The sequence below is a fragment of the Hemicordylus capensis genome, chromosome 3, assembly GCF_027244095.1.
Source record: "Hemicordylus capensis ecotype Gifberg chromosome 3, rHemCap1.1.pri, whole genome shotgun sequence".
Taxonomy (NCBI): domain Eukaryota; kingdom Metazoa; phylum Chordata; class Lepidosauria; order Squamata; family Cordylidae; genus Hemicordylus; species Hemicordylus capensis.
In genome coordinates, this window is record NC_069659.1 from 11231191 (window position 1) to 11246153 (window position 14963).

Below are 14963 nucleotides of genomic sequence, written 5' to 3' on the forward strand. Positions count from 1 at the left end.
GGCCACTGTGGCTGGGGATTCTGGGAGTTGTAGTCCAAAAACAGCTGGGGGGCCTAAGTGGAGCAGGGTAACATACTGCTCTAAGGTTATATACTTTCAGGTTTTTTTCTTGGCTCTGCCGGGAGATAATGGGTATTGATGGACTTCTGCAGATAAAACATGAATTATACTGTATTTAACTGAATACAAAACTAGGTTTTCCCCAAGTGTTTTGATATTAGAAATCAGGAGGTCATCTTAAATACAAGGTCCTATTCCTTTCAAGTAAATGCAGGTATAACTTGTATTTAACCTCTACTTTTTAAGAGGGTTGTCTTAAATTCAGAGTCATCTTCTGTTCAAGTAAATATACTTAAACAGAAGTAAATAGAAATATATATTATAGGTGTAGCTATAATTGAGTGGACGGGTTCAAGGAATCCGGGCCCCTCAGTTCCTCAGGGCCCCCCAGCCAGGGGCGTAACGAGGCTGGAGTGGGCCCAGAGACAAATGTTTAAAATGGGCCCCTCGCTGATACACACACACATACTTCACATGTGACTTGCCTCTGGGGAGCCCCTCAAGGCGTGGGGGCCCCCAGGCAGCCACCTCCCCTTGCCTAATAGTAGTTACGCCCCTGCCCCCAGCTCCACCCCCTCACTCCGAGGGGCCACTGGGAAGAGGGGTGAACACGCCCCCCCCAGCTACGCCCCGAATGGTAACACGGAGGTATGGACCTTCTCCTGGACTCTGTTCAGGCTTCGGGGCCTTCTTCAAGCACAGAAGGGGACAGCAGTATGTGCGACATCATCGCCTATAATGGGCAGGCAGTACGGAGCCTCTAACTGGCTGCACCTGATAGAAGTACAAGGCTACCTGGTCAAGGGAGTCAAACCTCCTGAATGCTGTCGCCTGCAGGAATCCGGAGCGAGGTAACAGACCGAACTACCATTGCTCTGGATAGCTGAGGTCCAACTTGCATGAAGCGGAGGTACCTGAGCGCCGCTTGGTTATTGCAGAAACAGGCACCACCCTTGTCCATGTGGCCTTGTTTTAGCACAGTGCCTTATTCATCATACAATAAAAACCCAGAGCCACTTAGGAACACCACCGTTTCAACGAAGCCTCCAATAAACACTGTGCTTAAAAACACTTTCCCTTCCCCTCCTTCCCTCACCCCGCCCGCCCCGCTTTCTTTGTTGTTCACTCTGAAGTCGAGATCCTGAGCCTCGTAGGCTAATGGAATGTCTAATGCTGAGCAGCTGTACATTTTTAATGGATAAGGGGGGGGGGCAGGTTTAAATATATATATAGGCAACATATGGTTTTATGCAATCTTGCTATGAATTTTTAAATGGAGCATCCTAATTCATGTCGGGCCGAAAGAGCTTTTTTACTCGTCCTCTGTGGCTAGAGCCCCACTTGCATGGCGCACTCGGTGCTTTATAGTTGCAGTGTCTGCAAAAGAGATATTATCTGCTGCAGAGGCTGGTACCAGAGAGCCAGTATTAAGATTAACAGCTCATAATGCCACCAGCCACTGGCCCATGGAGAGCAGTTCCATGCTAGGCAAACACCCTTGTACAATGGCGTATACAAGTTTGGTTATTATTATTATTATTATTTTAAATATTTATACCCCGTCCCTCCAGTACACTCCTGCTCGGGGAGTCTCACCAGATTAATAAAATAGATACAATGTAAAATAAGACGAATAAAGTTAACGACCAGGCTAAAACCACATTTTAAATTACAATTTTTAAAGAACTTTCAAATTAGAAGTTATTAATAAAGAACTAAAAACTGGAAACTATAAAAACGAAAGACCCTACAAGATTATAAGCAGCAGACAAAACATTTAAAAGCCTATTTTTTTTAAAAAAGTTTTAATTTAAAAAAAAACAACACTGAGGAAGGAGCATGGCAAAACGCTTCAGGGAGTGTGTTCCACAGCCGAGGGTCCACCACCAAAAAGGCCCTGTCTCACCACAGGCAGGACTTCTGGATCTGCTTGGAATGCTTTACTTCTACACGAATGATCAAACAGAGCTATTGTCGAGAAGGAAAATGTGGAGAAAAGGGCAACTACATTTTTCAACGGCCTGGAGCACTTTCCCTCGAAGGTGAGGTTGAAGCAGGGTTCTTAAACCTGGCTCCCCAGAGGACGTTGGACAATGACTCTCAATATCCCCAAACATGGCAATTCTGGTTGGGGATGATGGGAGTTGTAGTTCAAAAACATCTGGGGACCAAAGTTTGAGAATGGCCTTTGGCCATTGTGGCTGGCGATGATGGGAGCTGTAGTCCAACAACCTCTGGGGAGCTGGACTACAACTCCCTCTGGAGAGAGGAGAGCTGGTCTGGTGGTCGCAAGCATGACTTGTCCCCTTAGCTAAGCAGGGTCTGGCCTGGTTGCATATGAATGGGAGACTAGAAGTGTGAGCACTGTAAGATATCCCCCTCAGGGGATGGAGCCGCTCTGGGAAGAGCAGAAGGTTCCAAGTTCCCTCCCTGGCTTCTCCAAGATAGGGCTGAGAGAGATTCCTGCCTGCAACCTTGGAGAAGCCACTCCCAGTCTGTGAAGACAACACTGAGCGAGATAGACCAATGGTCTGACTCAGTATATGGCAGCTTCCTATGTTCCTGTGAGCCACATTTGAGAAGCCCTGGATTATCACAAACTACAAACTCCCAAACAGTTCCAGGTTTCAGACCTAGGCAGTGAGGGAACAAACTTGGAAGAAGCCAGAAGTGTATGGAAACAATCAACAGTGCTTCATCCTAGACAGAGAAATCTGTAATACTCCAGTAGTTTGCTGATCTAAACCATTTGCCAACGCATAGAAGCAACTAACCAATATCACTCAATTTCTTTGTCTGGTATCATTTCCTTACCATCCGGCTCCCCTTGCCAAGAGATCCCCACCAATGAATGACAAAATATGTATGGTTTTCTAAAAAAGACTAAGGCTATTCACACAACTGGGTGAGTGGGTGGGTGGGTGGAGGCAGGGATTAATCTGCCTCCCACCCCCATACAACAGTGGCAGAATTCTTTGGTGTACCACCCATGCCTACACAATCTGTCCTCCTCCTAGCAGCGTAGATCAGTGGAGGCCAGGAAAATTAGTTCTGGCCTCCAGGAATCCCATAACGCACCATGCGACAAGTGCGGTACATTGGGGGATTCCCTCGGGAGTCAGGCGCGCTAAATGTGCTCAGGCTGCCCTAGCCTGGGTTAGGCTGCTCATGTGAATAGGCTTACTATGTAGGAGACTGACAAAACCTTGGGTGGTACTTCTAACTTAATGCTGGAATATTATCTGCAACTTGCTTTCAACAGCCAAAAAGCATGATTGGTTTGCACAGCACAAGCAGTACATGTCTTATCAATGACGCAGGCAGCTGTTATCCCCCCCCCCCGCCGCCACCCCACACCATGAGGATATTTTACATTGCTTGAAAGTATGTCTCAGTGGGGAGGGGAACCAGGCCAAGGCCACAAGTCAGATCTCTTGAGAAGTGTGAGTGAAAACTATAGCACTTGGAAGCAAATTGGAACCTTGGGGGTTAAAAGTAACGCTTTGGCTTATATACAATGAGCGGGTGTGAACGTTGTTTATGGCTCAGCATAAAAAACTGATGAACTGTGAGAGGGGGGCTGGCCACACCCAGAAGCTTTTGCTAGCAATATATAAAGCTTTGTTTGAAACTTTGATACTGGTGTCCGTTGAAAACTACCTAACCAAAAGACGAGCGACAGGGAGAATATCTCCCTTCTAACAATAAGGATGTTTAAACTACACACTATTGTGACCCCCCAAAAGCTATAAAACTGAAAAGCAGTGGTAGCTCAGTGGTATAGCATCTGCATGCGTGCACTTAGAGAACATCCCAGGTTCAATCCCGGGCCGGGAGAGACTCCTGCCCGAAGCCTTGGAGAGCTGCTGCCAGTCAGTGTAGGTAGTACTGAGCTGGATGGACCAAGGGCAGGGGTTCCTAACCTTTGGTACTCCAAATGATGCTGAACTACAACTCCCATTATCCTTAACTACAATTTAGTGTGGTTGGGGATGATGGGAGTGGTAGTTCAGCAACAACTGGAATACCAATGATTGAGAACCTCCAACCAAGGGTATGAGTCAGAAAATGGCAGCTTCCTGCGTGTCCCCTCTTCTGTGGCTACTCAGTGGCTGAACACTTGCTTTGCATGCAGAAAGTCTCGAGTTCAATCCCTGGCAGGCAAGGCTGGGAGAGACGCCTGCCTGAAACCTTGGAGAAGCCATTGCCAGACAACTTAGACCAGGCTTGCTCAACTTCGGCCCTCCTGCAGATGTTGGCCTTCAACTCTCATAATTCCTGGCTATTGGCCACTGCGGCTGTGGATTATGGGGTTTTGGAGTCCAAAAACAGCTGGGGGACCAAAGTTGAGCAGGCCTGGCATAGACCATACTGAGCTAGACAGACCAATGGCCTGACTTGGTACAAGGCAACTTCCTAAGCTTCTGATGTGGCAGGTGTGCTGAAGCTAAACGGGTCTGGATGGAAAACAGCTTGAGAATGGTATTCAGGATGCCTCTGAGTACCAGTTGCAGGGGAGTAATGGCAGGAGAGAGGGCATGCCCACAGTTTCTGCCTGTGGGCTTCCAGCGGCATCTGGTGGGCCACTGTGTGAACCAGATGCTGGACTAGATGGGCTTCCTTGGGCCTGATCCAGCAGGGCTGTTCTTATGTTCTTTACACTATAGGTGGACTGGTTCAGACGATACTTTGCCCAACTGGCCTACTCCATATGATAAAAATGTGAGTGCACCTTCACTGCACAGTCTCCCTTTCCCACAAGCATACTGTTCCTCAGATTGAGGGTGGTTTTCATCTGAAATTGTATGGCCCAAATACAATTTCGAAATATCGTATTGTATGATCTGGTTTTAGGTTATTTTAATTCTATTGTTAGCCACCTTGACAAAGACATTCCTCGTAGAAATTCTTTCCAAACCTCTCTGGCTTTAACCAGTTCTCCGGGCTTTACAGGTTTAGACTTACACTACGGCCATAAGGTCTAGAAACTTGCTTTCTTTTTAAAGAGCTGAGATTCTCAGGAAAACTGCACTCCGTGAAGGATCCCATTCTCTGCTTTGCTGCTCACATGCAGAACTGAGGCGCACAGACAACCCCACCAATTCTTTCGTCACTAATCCAAGAAAAGAGAACTTACTCTGGGTCTTGCAATGTGGCAGAATCAGTGCGGGGCCATCCGACTCAAGGAGAAACCGTGCCTTTAAGAAAACCTCTGTCGAGGCTTGGCACTTCCTGCAGCACCTGTTCATGGCAGCTAGCTTCAAGAAATGCACACTGAGTGGCATGAAAGGAAGACAGGCAGGAATGAACCATCTCCTGGGAATGGGGTTATTTTTAGAGGGGAAAAGCTTCTCCAGCCAGCATTTAATAAATAAGTAACACAGAAGACCTCAAAGGAGTGCAGCAGCAGCAGCTGCCGCCACTGCCACGTGATCCAAATTCTCAGCCATGTGCATCCCAAATGCAGCCATCCTGTGTTTTCTCCCTTCCACACATGGAACAGCGACTTGCATTGTATCCATCGACAAGTAGATGCCAGATTCACTGGGATTATCCATTTTTAGATCTGTGCACAGGCCCTTAAGCATATGCAGTGGTTTGGGGGGTGAGGACATGTAATACATAGGCTAGGCTTGCAAGCAAACAAGGGATTAACCTCCCTTCTTTACCATATATGAATATATAAGGCTGTCTTATAGTGAATCAAGGCCATTGGTCCATCTAGCTCACTAGCTTGGATGGTTTTTAAGGGGGCTTAGACGAAATTCATGGAGGACAGGTCTGTCAATGTCTACTAGTCTGGTGACCTCCAGCCTCAGAGGCAAGATGAGGCTGGAGGTCACCAGCTGGAGGGGAGCAACAGCAGGAGAGAGGGCATGGCCTTACCTCTTGCCTGTGGGCTTCCCAGAAGCATCTGGTGGGCCACTGTGTGCAACAGGATGCTGGATTAGATGGGCCTTCTTGGGCCTGATCCAGCAGCGCTCTTCTCATGTTCTGGCGGTGAGCGGGAAAGGGGGGCGAAGGATGCCTCTGGACCTGGGCAACCCAGGGACATTTGTCACTCTCTGCTTCACAGTGGCTAAGCTGCTTTTCTTCCGTAAATGAAATATGTGTATCACCACCCCCACCCCTTACACATTACATTAAATACTCATCCTAAGAAAGACATTATAGAACTGGAGAAGGTGCAGAAGAGGGCAACCAAGATGATCAGGGGCCTGGAGCACCTTTCTTATGAGGCAAGACTACAGCACCTGGGGCTGTTTAGTTTAGAAAAAAGATGACTGCGGGGAGATATGATAGGGGTCTATAAAATCATGCATGGTGTGGAGAGAGTGGACAGGGAGACATTTTTCTCCCTCTCTCAAAACATTACGGCCAGGGGTCACACCATGAAACTGATTGCTAGGAAAATAAGGATTTTTTTTTTAAGGAAGTACCTTTTCACACAACACCTAGTTAATCTATGGAATTCTCTATCACGGGATGCAGTGATGGGCACTAGGCTGGATGGCTTGAAAAAGGGCTTAGACAAATTCACAGTGGACAGGTCTGTCAATGGCTACTAGTCTGGTAGCTATAGGCCACCTCCAGCCTCAGAGGCAAGATGCCTCTAAATACCTGTTGCCGGGGAGCAACAGCAGGAGAGAAGGCATGCCCTCACCTCTTGCCTGGGGGCTTCTCAGAAGCATCTGGTGGGCCACTGTGGGAAACTGGATGGGCCTTGGGCCTGAACTGGCAGGGCTGTTCTTATGACAGGCCTTACTTTCCTCCAGAGCAGAGCTGCACACCTTTGGCCCTCCAGCTGTTAATTGACTACAACTCCCATTCTCCTCAGCCACAGTGGCCAGTATTCAGGAATGATGGGAGTTGTAGTCCAACAATAGCTGGAGGTCCAAAAATGTGCAGCCCTGCTCCGGAGCCTCCTCACCTGTGGGTCTGCATCCAAAACCAATAGACCGGAATGACTTCATCCTGATTCGATCTAAAGTTATTACTGAGTGACTGTTTGCCTGCAATGAGAGGTCCATCAGAAACTGACAGGGATCTGGGGATCACACTCTGGCTGTGCTCCCTGAATAATGAAAGCTAAAGGATAAGAAGGTAAGCTGGGAATCTCTCTGCCTGTCTGAATGAGATGCCCACCTGAGCTAGGGAAAGGCAGTACCCTCCATTTGAGAGGAGCGGGCAGACGTGTGTGTGTGTGTGTCCACATACCTGTGTGAAAACCGCAGTTTGCCATTGGGCAGCAAGAGAGCTGTGGGCTGGCCAAAGGCTCTTTGAGGCTGCGAAGCCTTTGGTTAGTGGATTCGCTGCCTTGTAGGAGTGCCTTCTGTTTGCCTCCACTGGTGCTCTGTACATTTATAAACAGAGCAAATACAAGAAAGATGCCACGTGTTTTCAGTATTCTCTTATTCAAAGGAAGCCAAATGAAGCAACGTTACACCTGGAGCTAGGGAACTGCTTGGGGAAGTGTGACATGCATAATAATATATTAGATCTATAATTTAAAGCTGCTTTAAGTCACTGACATGAAACCCCCGGACCAAACCGCAACAGAGAGAAACATGACATTTTTGCAGATCGGTTCCAGAGCTCACCCAGACTGTCCCCTCTCAAAAACCCAAATGCAGGAAAATTTCATTACTTCTCCAGAAAATCGGGAACAACTCTCCCTTTGGAAAGCATAGGGAATGAGACCTCATAGAGCTAGGAAAAGCCTAGGGCAACAGAGAGATAAGAACAGGTTTGCATACTACAAGTCCTCACTGACTGGCATGAAATGGCCAGATCAAACCACAAAAGATAGAAACATGCTGTTTTCACAGGCGGGGGTTCCAGACCTCACCCAGACTAGAAGCAAGAAATACTTGATTCCCGAAAAATACATTATTGTCCCCGAAAGGAAAGAAAAGCTTGGGAAGAGCCTAGAGTCACAGAGAAATAAGATTTGCATGGGCTTGCAAATTGCAAGCCCTTTTACTAGTATGAAAGATAATGGGTCTCTGTGCACTCCCCTGAACCCCACCCCTCATTCCCAGTTATCCCCAAGAGCTGAGGGACCCATGACCACAGTCTGGGAAGCTGCAAGAGGAGAAGAGAATCTCTGGGAACTGGGGAAGGGGGGGGGCACCTTCCACCACCAGAGCAGAAGGGCCTCTGCCCAGTTTCTGGGGACACCCCTTTCCTCCTGCAGCACCCCAAATTGCACACCATGCCGTTGCTGAGGGTCCTTGTTGACCCTTGGAAAGAGTTGGGGGGCTGTACAGAAAAAGAGGGGGCAACATAATGGCTTGTGCTCATGCAGTCACTATGCAAGCTACCCTTCAAATCTCATTTTATATCCACATCCTGGAAACACGGTTCCAAACGTTTCTTTCGCCCATCCTTGAAAGACTTGCTCAAGGCCTGCTGTAGATTCCTTCTCATGGCGGCTGTTCTCTGCACAGGGACTTGTTTCTATGCAGCTAAAAACTTTCCTTTCCCCTCCATGCCGTCATAAACCCATTCCCACCCCCCCAGTAACACAATGCAGAAAATTCCTCTTTTATCTGCATATTCATAAGAGCATAATCAGTACACCAAATCCAATTAACTTAAACGACAAGCTCCTTTGAAATCCATGTGCCTCTACGAGGGGAAAAAAGGCAGTGAACAACACTCTGCAATCAATACAGTTCCGTGTTCTAGGTCAAGGATTGCAAGAGTTTTACTTGAAAGGGAACAATCACCTGTTTAAAACAACCGCAGCCGGGGAAACAATCAAAGATACACCGAGCAGAACAACAAGGAATTCCTGGCACTCTGTCCTTCATTGCACAAATTCAAAGAAAGAAACAAGCGAGAACTTGCGGTGTCTGAAACCAAACAATACTGACCTCCAATGCTGGATGGGAATGAATGGAAAGTGACAGTTGCAGAAATGTACACACAGTCCTTGCTTAGCAAAAGAGCTTTAGGATAACTGGGTGCCGAGAGGGATTCTTTACTGAAATGTCAAGGCCAGTGGATGATTGTGGATGTTTGCAAAGGTTCAAAGAGAGGCAATGCCAATAAGAAAACAGGAACAAAGCCAGAGAAGCAAACACATACCACTGCGCTGGCACATGAAGCCAAGTTGCATTTCAGAACAACACTCTACAGCTTCTTCAGGAGCAGGGCAATGCTTTCTTCTGGAGAATCACTGTGCTGGGAAGAACTAAATGGATAATGTAAGGGGATGCAATTCTCTTTAAGAACATTCTCAGAAATATCTTCAGGGAAAGAACCCTGAAATTCAGAGAGAATGTTAGCTCTGGAGACATTTCTCCACATCCCTTTAAAACCTTTACATCCATCCTGAACCCCAACATGCAACATGGGACTCTGTTTTAAATTTTTTCTCGTTGTGCACAGCCACCGATATCTTTGGTGTGAGAGGCCCAACCATGGACTATGGGCTTTGAAGCATCTACCTAAGCCAGGGGCAGGCACTAGGCAGCTATTGGAAACTCCCAGGTTGTCTAAAGGAGTTCTCCAGGCATTGGGGTGTAGTCCTCCCTCCCTTCCCTTCCAGCCTATACAGCAAAATCTATAGGAGCAATTGCCTTCCATATCTCTGTTGTCAACCACGTTGCAGCCTTTGTTGTTCTTGTTAAACTCCAAAAACAGGCAGCTACAACTTAAGCCTGGGTCACAGAAACAGCAGAAAGACAGATTTACTGTAATTAATTAATTTGTACAATTTCTAAGCCTGAATCTGGACTACTTCGGCATGCAGGTGGGGGCATCTGTAACAGAATATTCCCCTATTTTTAAAAAATGACTGTGAGCTTCATGGCTGTGTGGAGATTTGAAGCGAGTCTCCCTGCTTTCACTCTGACACCAACTACCATGTCAGAGTGGTTCTCTTGGTAACACACTCAAGACAGGTTCTTGCATGTGTGATCTGGCCCCTTCTCTCATACCCATTTGGACCATTCAGCAGACTTCCCATGCCCCCACTCTCCTCCCTCAAGGAGATCAGATGTCCACTTGGAGAAATCTTTGCTTTGCAAAACTGTGCTTTTGAAAATGCAAAATATCTCCCGGTGCCGAAGAAGAAATCGAAGAAATTTTTCATTGTCATTGAGGAAGCAGCAGAGAAGGAGAATCAATTCCAACACCCTCCCCTGCGCCATACGCCCAACGATCTGCGGCTTCCTCTGTTTTGAATGGTCAAATCATGCATTTCTCATTAATGGCCCAGATACAGAGAGTTTTCAATTAAGTCAGAAAGCACTGTTGTAGTAATTACATTATGATATTAGCCCCCACAGATTAATACATTGGCAGTCATTCGCAGGTTGCCTTCTGCAATTGTGTCACACTCCACTCGTTCAGTTTGGTAATGAAAGCAAAACACGGAATGTCTCTCATAAAACTCGGCTGACCATCTGGAGCCCTGTGTCAGCCGCTTTGATATACTAAGGTTGAATACAGAAAGCAGTTTCTCAGAGGCTCAAGTGTGGCAATGTGGCTCCTCCCGTCCAATCTGCTCGCAATGTTAGTATGCAGTTCCCCAGAATGCACCTTCATTTCCTGTTGGTACTTGTGTTTTCTTCATCACTGCTACCAAATATTTGGCTGACAAGTTCGGTTGGAGTATGTCTTCCAATCGACACAAAAGCCCTATTCACACATTCTATTCAATGTATGTACAATCTGTATACATTGTACACATGTGCAGATCTGTATGCATGTGCAGTTAGTTGGATATTATGTTCAACATATATACAGTAAAACATTTCCTATCTATCTGTAGCCTGTATTTGAGGGAGCCTGTTCTCAGGTTCACTTGAAAGAGAGGCTATGGGGATAACTCCCTATCGTCACTTGCCATTCTGACCTTGGGTAGCATCGCCCCATGTTTGCTTGTGCTAAGCGATTAGATTGCATAGTTTGCCAAATATGGGCATGTGCAGAGTCCACAATCCCATAAGCTCAGGTATCCAAGATGGAGGTTGTGAGCCCACAGCTCCAAATCACATAGAGGGGTGCTGAGTGTGGGCCCTAAATAAGCTGTTCTGGCAACAGTGGATTCTGATCAGGAGGAGCCTTCCCATCCAATCAAACAGCGCCAGAGGAAGGCCCACGAAGCCCTCTACAAACACAAGCAAAGTGCCTGCCTGGCTGCTAGAAACCGTGAGTGAGTGCTCCTGGCTGTATGAAGGCTTCACCAACATGCCCAAGGGACAGGCACTCCCCAAGTTACAAACATTCAGCTTACAAATACCCGTACTTACAAACAAAGCTCCAGAACACATTAGATGAAGGAAGTCCCCAACCTACAAATGCCAAACCGCACTTACAAACAAGTTGTCCCTGACAGAACTATATGTGCTCCACGTTATAAACATCTGTCTTACAAAGGAACTTTTGGTATTGCAGTGCCTGAGGCAAGGTGTCAAATGTTGCCTTATGTTCAGACCTCCTGTCCCTAGCTTCATAATCTAGGGATAGGGCCAGCTGACCCCATCCCTAGCTTCATGATCTCATTTTATACATTATCAAAGCAGTGTGGGATGCATGCACTTGAATGACATAGGATTCAGGCCTGTCTTTGCCCCAGCACTTGGGAAATTTCCCATCATCCCCAGCTGCTGCAAGATTAAATGCTGCCACAAGCCAAATTTGCTTCATCAAACACCACAAGGAATCTGGCCATGCACAAAAAACCTGACAGATTTTGCCTGTGACTACGAAATCCTGAAGTGTGTTTCATTAATGTGTGGGATTCCAGAACGGCACCCCCCCCCTCCCTCCTTGAGCTATGATCATCTTACACGAGCTTCATTAGGCTGAATGTGACCAACATAAGACACCTCAAAGGCCCCCCAAATGCCATGTTGTGATGTAGCCAAGGGGCAGTTATTCCATTACCTGCTGAAAAGGAGCTTTGGGAATGCTTCCTTGTTTTTTCTTATGTCCAATGGTCCATATCCTCAACCTTTGGGCAGGATCAAGTGGACTGCCCGGGTCTTGGCCAAACTGCCACAGAGGTGGAAAGGGCCCATTCAGGTGGAGAGGAGAGGAATGCAGAACTTTGGCCTCCAAACTAGAATGCAGAATTTTGACATCCAGGGCTTTGGCCTCCAAACCTTTCCAATTATTTCCATGGATATTTCTCCACCAAACAGTTCTTTGATTCTTTCAGCTTTATAATTGACTGCCCTCCCCACCACCCCATCAACTGTCCTCACTCTCAATATTTTGTACTCATCTACTTTGGGGAGAGGGAACATATTGTTGGTAGCAAGGGAGTTATTTCATTGTGGGGGAAAGACCAACAACTTTCCTTTATTATGTGATTTTTTTAAATTCTGCAATAGACCATGAAATGGCCCTACACCACATCTGAAGGTCATTTCCCACTGCAGGGATTCTCAACGTTGAGTCCCCAGATGTTATTGGACTTCAACTCTCATAATCCCCAATCAAAGGCCACTGGGGCTGGGGATTATGGGAGTTGAAGTCCAATAACATCTGAGGACCCAACATTGAGAATTCCTGTTCTAGAGTTTAAAAAGAAAAAGAAAAAGATGGTGGCTCAGAGCAACCAATCGCAGGAATGTTATTATTGCTTTCAGAACTGCTTTCCTGCCACTATTTACCACAGTGGTAGTTGAAGCACTCATATTGTCCCCAGTGGCAGATTGCTGCCCTATTGCCATCTTTTTAAATGCTAGAATGCACCAAGAAATGTCATTTCATGTGACATGGGGTCATTTCCTGATGCACTTTAGAGCAGGGCTGCTCAACCTTGGCCCTCCTGCAGATGTTTGCCTACCATTCCCATCATCCCTAACTACTGGCCACTGTGGTTGGGGATTATGGGAGTTGTAGTCCAAAAAGAGCTGGAAGGCCTAAGTTGAGCACCCCTGCTCTAGATTTTTCTAAAAAAAAAAGAGATGGTGACCAGCAACAGCTAGGGAAGCTATCTGCACTTCAAGCTCTGCTGAAGTCACCTCTGCCTGGAGAGTTACAGTGTGCCTCGGCAGCAAACCCACCCAGGGAACCTGCTGGTTAGCTGAGGTTAAGGGTGCGAGTGCGTCCTTAACCAGGGCTAACTGCTCGTGTGTCAGTACCGGCTGCTCCCAGTCGTGGGCTCCCAGCCATTGCCAAGGGGGATCCCACAATGCACTATGGATTGTGGGATTTCCAGGGGCTGAGACCATGTGTTCCGGACCTCAGACCTCCGCACTGCGTGGGGCAGCAGCAGCTTGTCCGGGCACGTGGCGTGTGTGTCCAGCAACTCTTCTAGATCGTCTGCAGAGACAGTAAACTGCCGCAGCCCTCCCCACTGCCTGCCCTCAAGCCTGCTCATGGGATCGTGAGAAAGGGCTGAAGGTGGTTTATATTTTATAGCAGAGGCTTAAAGCCTAAGAGAAATGATAAAAACGGGAGAAGGAACAGGGAGGAAAGGGAAAACAAGACAATCCAGGTACTAACCCTTTCTTTCTCTTACATAATGAAGGCACATGGCAACCAGGTCGAATGGATACTGAAAAACATGCCCAGATGTGGCAAATCTATGGATATTAAGTGTGCCCTGCAATTGGCAAGAGCAGCAAGTCTCCTTCACTGTCTTGCTCTTGCTTGCAAAGGCAGGGTAGAGCTTTTAGAGGGTTTCTTGGGGTGGGGCTGCCAACTTATTCTGGGCCTATAATTGGTCAGCCTGAATAGTCTGACTAGGAGAAGCTCAGTGAGGCCCAAGGATGGACACCAGCTGTTGTTCTTGCTCTTAATGCATGGCAAAGAGCCGGGATCGCCTCTCCTTTTCTCATGTCCAGTGCCATTTTTGTAATGGAGGGTGTAAGTGGGGCTTAGTGGGGCTCTGCCCTGGCAGACTATTGGATTGATCCTCTTCCCCACAAGAGTCTCAGTTATGGAAGGCAGGGAGCTGTCTGGCATGTTTCCTCCTCAGATCTCTCCTCACTGGCTGAACTCCTCTTGAGTTCCAGCACGTCCTGATTCCTTCTTGGCACTGTGACCAGGCAACACTGCTTTCCTCTTTCCACAACTGTGAGGGGAGCTGGTGTTGTGGTAGCGAGCATGAATTGTCTCCTTTGCTAAGCAGGGCCCACCCTGGTTTGCATTTGAATGGGAGACTACATGTGTGAGCACTCAGGGGATGGGGCCGCTCTGGGAAGAGCATTTGCGTGCTTGAATGCAGAAGGTTCCAAGTTCCCTCCCTGGCAGCATCACCAAGATAGGGCTGAGAGAGACTCCTGCCTGCAACTCTGGAGAAGCCACTGCCAGTCTGTGCAGACAATACTGAGCAAGATGGACCAATGGTCTAACTCAGTATAAGTCAGCTTCCGACATTCCTATGAGACTCTGGCAACAACTCAGACTTGGTTAATGGTGCTATGGTTAATGCCACTAGAATGCTGTGTCTCTTAGCCAGGAGGGTAAAGCGCATCTTGAATTTATCCCCGATATTTTAGAAAGTTTGGGCCCAAACCAATTAAAAATGGTTAGAAATCAATTTCACAGCAGTTGGTTTTTAAGATCTCACAAAAATGATAATTCACTGCGAGGTGCTAATTTATGTCACTGCAGTCACTCCCAGGCAAAGGTTTATGCATGTTAAATGCTGCTCTTCTCTTTCTCCCCTTTTCTCTGTCTCGATCATAGCTAAAGGAAACAGATCACTTTTACTGAAAAGTATAATATAAACTGAACATGGCTGAACAGGAAGTCCATTCTCAGCCATTACATGGTAATCCAAACTTTAGGAATAGTTCAAAATATTAGCTTTTTCTTAGAGCTTCTGGGCCCAGCTCCCGAAATGTGCTTGAACTGGGGACTGTGCATATCCCTAATTGAGACATGATAATATGCATCGTTGAGATCTACAGAGGCAAACCAAGTGTTTTCGG

At 47.1% G+C, this 14963-nt stretch overlaps 1 protein-coding gene across 8 annotated transcripts in view; it reads right to left on the minus strand.

Moving 5' to 3' along the window:
• TENM4 (teneurin transmembrane protein 4) overlaps window positions 1–14963 on the minus strand; it is a 1105140-nt gene that overhangs the window by 581765 nt on the left and 508412 nt on the right. The window lies entirely within an intron of this gene.